We start from the raw sequence: 7998 nt of genomic DNA, 5'->3' as shown, positions 1-7998 counted from the left end.
TTTATGTTTATGAGAGAACTGGAGCGATCCAATGTCTTAAAGAAATAGGTGTCTGCTAAAGTTGGATTTGGGTAACTTTTTTGAAATGTTCATAGTGTTGATATATTTTAAAAGTAAGTGTGAATAACTTATAGTAAGTCCCATTTACAAATGAAGGCATTTCTTTCATTTCTCTCCATTCTTCCTAGCCTTGTGAGTATGATGCGTACCAAGGCACTAGTTTATTCGTCCATATCTAGTGAACGTACTATCACCTATAGTATGTAATGATAAAGGCCAAGCTCCTCTAAATGGGAAAGATGCTCCCCCTCTGCTGGCCGGCTACACATGAGGGGAGAAGATGGCGACTAGGCATTGCCACTTTAATATTTTTTTCAAGAGGTGGTATATGATACATCTATGCACACTTTTATAAAACATGACATTCAATTGTGATAATGCCGATACATTTAAAGAGGCGGTGGTAAACTTATATAATTTAATGATACAGGGTGGATGTCAAATTACATTATGCTTAATATGGTAAGAGTGGTCACTATTTTGTTAGAATTAAAATGTACATGTAATATTTTAAGTTTAATTGTGGATATCCTGGGTTCTTTAATGCATCATGTAATTGAGACTCATGGTCCATACTTTACTGAACAAGGAAGTTTGGTGATATGGTCCACGCAAGGCATCGAGCGATATCACAGGCAAGCTTGATCCGGATTGCAAAAAGCAACATCACATGAAGGTGGAATCAAAGATTCCAATCCTATGAGGCAGTTACTTTAATAATGGTATAGAAGAATACGTAAAGTATGAGGACAAATTAAGAAAGTCCATATCCAATGATATGGAGGCGTTCGTAGGGCAATATATGAAGTGAAGAAAGTAAGATATGAAAAGCTGGAGAGCATCATACAGAGTAGTTGACAACCGAGGAGAGAGTCAGTAAGAGAATAGCGGTAAAGCATTAGGACAAATTAATAAAGTCCAAATCGAATGATATAGAAACCGTTTGCAAGAGGGCAATATATGAAGTGAAGAAAGTAAGATATGGGACTTCAAATTGCATTATGCGAAATATGGTAAGAGTGGTCACTATTTTATTATAATTAAAATGTACATGTAATATTTTAAGTTTAATTGTGGATATCCTGTGTTCTTTAATGCATCATATACTTGAGGCTCATGGTCCATACTTTACTGAACAAGGAAGTTTAGTGATATGGTCCACGCAAGGCATCGAGCGATCTCACATGCAAGCTCGATGCGGATTCCAAAAAGCAACATCACATGGAGGTGGAATCAAAGATTCCAATCCTATGAGGCAGTTACTTTTATAATGGTATAGAAGAAAAGACACAAAGTAAGAGGACAAATTAATAAAGTCCATGTGCAATATGAAGTGAAGAAAGTAAGATATGAAAATAACACAGTTAGAGACCATCATACAAAATGATTGACAACCCACGAGAGAGTCGATAGAGCAAATCGAAGCATCGAGCACAAAGTGGTGATAGAAGTGACTCAGATTTGTAATTGAGAAATATAATAACGTTTTATGTTTATGAGAGAACTCAATGTTTTAAAGAAATAATTGTTTGCTAAAGTTGGATTTGGATAACTTTTCATAATGTTGATATAATTTAAAAGTAAGTGTCAACAACTTATAGTAAGTCCCATTTACAAATGAAGGCATTTCTTTCATTTATCTCCGTGCTTTCTAGCTTGTGAGTATGATGCGTACCAAGGCACTAGTCCATATCTAGTGAACGTACTATCACCGATAGTACATAATGATGAAGGCCAAGCTCCTCTAAATGGGAAAGATGCTCCCCCTATGCTGGTCAGCTACACATGAGAAGAGAAGATGGCGACTAGGCATCGCCACTCTTTAATATTTTTTTCAAGAGGTGGTATATGATACATCTATGCACACTTTTATACAACATGACATTCAATTCTGATAATGCCGATGCATTTAAAGAGGCGGTGGTAAACTTTCATAATTCAATGATACAGGGGTGGACTTCAAATTGCATTACGCATAATATGGTGAGAGTGGTCACTATTTTGTTATAATTAAAATGTGCATGTAATATTTTGAGTTTGATTGTGGAGATCCTGTGTTCTTTAATGCATCATATACTTGAGGGTCATGGCGCATACTTCACTGAACAAAAAAGTTTGGTGATATGGTCCACGCAAGGCATCGAGCGATCTCACAGGCAAGCTCGATGCGGATTCCAAAAAGCAACATCACATAAAGGTGGAATCAAAGATTCCAATCCTATGAGGCAGTTACTTTAATAATGGTATAGAAGAATAGACGTAAAGTGAGAGGACAAATTAAGAAAGTCCATATCCAATGATATAGAGGTGTTCGTAGGGCAATATTGGAAGTGAAGAAATTTAGATATGAAAATAGCACAGCTAGAGAACGTCATACAGAGTAGTTGACATCCGAGGAGAGAGTCAGTAAGAGAATAGCGATAAAGTAAGAGGACAAATTAAAAAAGTCCAAATCCAATGATATAGAAACTCTTTGCAGGGCAATATATGAAGTGAAGAAAGTAAGATATGAAAATAACACAGTTAGAGAACATCATACAGAATGATTGACAACCCACGAGAGAGTCGGTAGCAAATCGAAACATTGAGTACAAAGTGGTGATAGAAGTGATTTGGATATGTAATTGAGAAATATAATAACATTTTATGTTTATGAGAGAACTGGAGCAATCCAATGTTTTAAAGAGATAGGTGTTTGCTAAAGACGGATTTGGGTAACTTTTTTAAAATGTTCATAGTGTTGATATATTTTAAAAGTTAGTGTCAATAACTTGTAGTAAGTCCCATTAACAAATGAAGGCATTTCTCTCCATTCTCTCTAGCTTATGAGTATGATGCGTAACAAGGCACTAGTTCATTCGTCTATGTCTAGTGAACGTACTATCAACGACAGTATGTAATGATGAAGGCCAAGCTCTGCTAAATGGGCAAGATGCTCCCCCTACGCCAGCTACACATGAGAAGAGAAGATGGAGACTAGGAGTCCATAAGAGTCTCGAGTTGATTATACCCAAGGTATCTTTCTCAAGGTTGGTGTGCAAGAAATATTGCAAGATCTACAAAGCAAAAATCAATATAGATGCTTTTCAAGATAACATACTACAAAGCAAAAATCAATATAGATGCTTTTCAAGATAACGTACTATTGATATATTTTAAAAGTAAGTGTCAATAGCTTATAGTAACTCCCATTTAGAAATGAAGGCACTTCTTCCATTTCTCTCAATTCCTTTTAGCGTCTGAGTATAATGCGTACCACAGCACTAGTTCATTTATCTCGATCTAGTGAACATACTATCACCGATAGTACTTAATGATGAAGGCCAAGCTCCTCCAAATAGGAAATATGCTCCCGCTATGCTAGATACACATATAAGAAGAGAAGATGAAGACTAGGCATCGCCACTCTTTGTGAAATTTGGAGGTCTAGAAGAATCCTCCTGAGTTGATTATACCCAAGGTAGCTTTCTCAAGATTGGTGCAAGAAATATTGCAAAGGCGCGACGCACGAGGACCCCAGGGGCTTCAAAATGCAAGCCTCTGCAGGCCTACGGACAAGGGCCCTGCAAGCCTCTGATGGGATTGATATATTTTTTTCCAAGAGGTGGTATATGATACATCTATGCACACTTTCATATAACATGACATTTAATTCTGATAATGCCGATGCATTTAAAGAGGCGGTGGTAAACTTTTATAATTCAATGATGCACGCGTGGACTTCAAATTGCATTATGCACAATATGGAAAGAGTGGTCACTATTTAGTTATAATTGAAATGTACATGTAATATTTTAAGTTTAATTGTGGGTATCCTATGTTGTTCTTTAATGCATCATACACTTGAGGCTCATGGTTCATACTTCACTGAACAAGGAAGTTTGGTGATATGATCCACGCAAGGCATCGAGTGATCTCACAGGCAAGCTCAATGCGGATTCCAAAAAGCAACATCACATGGAGGTGGAATCAAAGATTCCAATCCTATGAGACAGTTACTTTAATAATGGTACAGAAGAATAGACGTAAAGTAAGAGGACAAATTAAGAAAGTCCATATCCAATGATATAGAGGTGTTCGTAGGGCAATATATGAAGTGAAGAAATTTAGATATAAAAATAGCACAGCTAGAGAACGTCATACAGAGTAGTTGACAACCGAGGAGAGAGTCAGTAAGAGAATAGCGATAAAGTAAGAGGACAATTAATAAAGTCCAAATCCAATGATATAGAAACTCTTTGCAGGGCAATATATGAAGTGAAGAAAGTAAGATATGAAAATAACACAGTTAGAGAACATCATACAGAATGATTGACAACCCACGAGAGAGTCGGTAGCAAATCGAAACATCGAGCACAACGTGGTGATAGAAGTGATTCGGATATGTAACTGAGAAATATAATAACATTTTATGTTTATGAGAGAACTAGAGCAATCCAATGTTTTAAAGAGACAGGTGTTTGCTAAAGATGGATTTGGGTAACTTTTTTAAAATGTTCATAGTGTTGATATATTTTAAAAGTAAGTGTCAATAACTTGTAGTAAGTCCCATTTACAAATGAAGGCATTTCTCTCCATTCTTTCTAGCTTATGAGTATGATGCGTAACAAGGCACCAGTTCATTCGTCTATATCTATCAACGACAGTACGTAATGATGAAGGCCAAGCTCCTTTAAATGGGAAAGATGCTCCCCCTACGCCAGCTACACATGAGAAGAGAAGATGGAGACTAGGCATCGCCACTCTTTGTGAAATTAGGAGGTCCATAAGAGTCTCGAGTTGATTATACCCAAGGTATCTTTCTCAAGGTTGGTGCAAGAAATATTGCAAGATCTACAAAGTGAAAATCAATATAGATATTTTTTAAGAGAACATACTATTGATATATTTTAAAAGTAAGTGTCAATAACTTATGAAGGCACTTCTTTCATTTCTCTCCGTTCCTTTTAGCTTGTGAGTATAATGTGTACCGCAATATAATAACATTTTATGTTTATGAGAGAACTGGAGCGATCCAATGTCTTAAAGAAATAGGTGTCTGCTAAAGTTGGATTTGGGTAACTTTTTTGAAATGTTCATAGTGTTGATATATTTTAAAAGTTAGTGTCAATAACTTATAGTAAGTCCCATTTACAAATGAAGGCATTTCTTTCATTTCTCTCCATTCTTCCTAGCCTTGTGAGTATGATGCGTACCAAGGCACTAGTTTATTCGTCCATATCTAGTGAACGTACTATCACCTATAGTATGTAATGATAAAGGCCAAGCTCCTCTAAATGGAAAAGATGCTCCCCCTATGCTGGCCGCGGCTACACATGAGGGGAGAAGATGGCGACTAGGCATTGCCACTTTAATATTTTTTTCAAGAGGTGGTATATGATACATCTATGCACACTTTTATAAAACATGACATTCAATTGTGATAATGCCGATACATTTAAAGAGGCGGTGGTAAACTTATATAATTTAATGATACAGGGTGGATGTCAAATTGCATTATGCTTAATATGGTAAGAGTGGTCACTATTTTGTTAGAATTAAAATGTACATGTAATATTTTAAGTTTAATTGTGGATATCCTGTGTTCTTTAATGCATCATGTAATTGAGACTCATGGTCCATACTTTACTGAACAAGGAAGTTTGGTGATATGGTCCACGCAAGGCATCGAGCGATATCACACGCAAGCTTGATCCGGATTCCAAAAAGCAATATCACATGAAGGTGGAATCAAAGATTCCAATCCTATGAGGCAGTTACTTTAATAATGGTATAGAAGAATACGTAAAGTATGAGGACAAATTAAGAAAGTCCATATCCAATGATATGGAGGCGTTCGTAGGGCAATATATGAAGTGAAGAAAGTAAGATATGAAAAGCTGGAGAGCATCATACAGAGTAGTTGACAACCGAGGAGAGAGTCAGTAAGAGAATAGCGGTAAAGCATTAGGACAAATTAATAAAGTCCAAATCGAATGATATAGAAACCGTTTGCAAGAGCGCAATATATGAAGTGAAGAAAGTAAGATATGGGACTTCAAATTGCATTATGCGAAATATGGTAAGAGTGGTCACTATTTTATTATAATTAAAATGTACATGTAATATTTTAAGTTTAATTGTGGATATCCTGTGTTCTTTAATGCATCATATACTTGAGGCTCATGGTCCATACTTTACTGAACAAGGAAGTTTGGTGATATGGTCCACGCAAGGCATCGAGCGATCTCACATGCAAGCTCGATGCGGATTCCAAAAAGCAACATCACATGGAGGTGGAATCAAAGATTCCAATCCTATGAGGCAGTTACTTTTATAATGGTATAGAAGAATAGACACAAAGTAAGAGGACAAATTAATAAAGTCCATGTGCAATATGAAGTGAAGAAAGTAAGATATGAAAATAACACAGTTAGAGACCATCATACAAAATGATTGACACACGAGAGAGTCGATAGAGCAAATCGAAGCATCGAGCACAAAGTGGTGATAGAAGTGACTCAGATTTGTAATTGAGAAATATAATAACGTTTTATGTTTATGAGAGAACTCAATGTTTTAAAGAAATAATTGTTTGCTAAAGTTGGATTTGGATAACTTTTCATAATGTTGATATAATTTAAAAGTAAGTGTCAACAACTTATAGTAAGTCCCATTTACAAATGAAGGCATTTCTTTCATTTATCTCCGTGCTTTCTAGCTTGTGAGTATGATGCGTACCAAGGCACTAGTCCATATCTAGTGAACGTACTATCACCGATAGTACATAATGATGAAGGCCAAGCTCCTCTAAATGGGAAAGATGCTCCCCCTATGCTGGTCAGCTACACATGAGAAGAGAAGATGGCGACTAGGCATCGCCACTATTTTTTTCAAGAGGTTGTATATGATACATCTATGCACACTTTTATACAACATGACATTCAATTCTGATAATGCCGATGCATTTAAAGAGGCGGTGGTAAACTTTCATAATTCAATGATACAGGGCTGGACTTCAAATTGCATTACGCACAATATGGTGAGAGTGGTCACTATTTTGTTATAATTAAAATGTGCATGTAATATTTTGAGTTTGATTGTGGAGATCCTGTGTTCTTTAATGCATCATATACTTGAGGGTCATGGTGCATACTTCACTGAACAAAAAAGTTTGGTGATATGGTCCACGCAAGGCATCGACTCGATGCGGATTCCAAAAAGCAATGTAAGATTCCTCCCCCAACCCCTTTTTTGATGTCTAGTATCTTCCCCTGTAATCAACCCTCTTCAGAAATATAAAGACCTTGTTTCTATCTGTTTTAGCCTAGAGAGAGAAAAATATTCTAGAGAGAGAATATTTAGATTTTGAATATTTTTGGATAGAAAAATATCTCTTATAATTCAGATGAGTTCCCCTGAAATAGAAATTCAAAAAGAATTTTCCAATGTGCAATTGGAATTAATTGAAAATAGGTATAAAGAACCTTAGTCTAAGGGTCTAGATTTTCAGAAATCTTTAGACTATGGTCCAATTAAGGTTCCTATGGGCCAATAGCATCAATCCATGTGTAGGGAAGAGATAAATCCAAATTTGTAAAAAAGAAGATACCCAAAAATGAGTAAATGCTCACATAAGGTGAAGAATTGAAAATGTACAAGGTTTATTAGTAAAAAACTATGAGCAATATTAAAATCATGCCATTATGACACATATGTAAGGAAGGGGAATTCTTTAAAGGAGGTGCATATTTCACATAAGATGAAGAGTTGAAAATGTACAAGGTTTATTAGTAAAAAACTATGAGCAATTTTAAAAATGATTCCATTATGACACATATGTAAGGAAGGGGAATTCTTTAAAGGAGGTGCATATTTCACATAAGATGAAGAGTTGAAAATGTACAAGGTTTATTAGTAAAAAAAAACTATGAGCAATATTAAAATGATTCCATTATG

Source organism: Cibotium barometz, chromosome 5 (genome assembly GCF_041138505.1).
Source record: "Cibotium barometz isolate CiBa-2024 chromosome 5, ASM4113850v1, whole genome shotgun sequence".
Taxonomy (NCBI): domain Eukaryota; kingdom Viridiplantae; phylum Streptophyta; class Polypodiopsida; order Cyatheales; family Cibotiaceae; genus Cibotium; species Cibotium barometz.
This window is presented reverse-complemented; position numbering follows the sequence as displayed.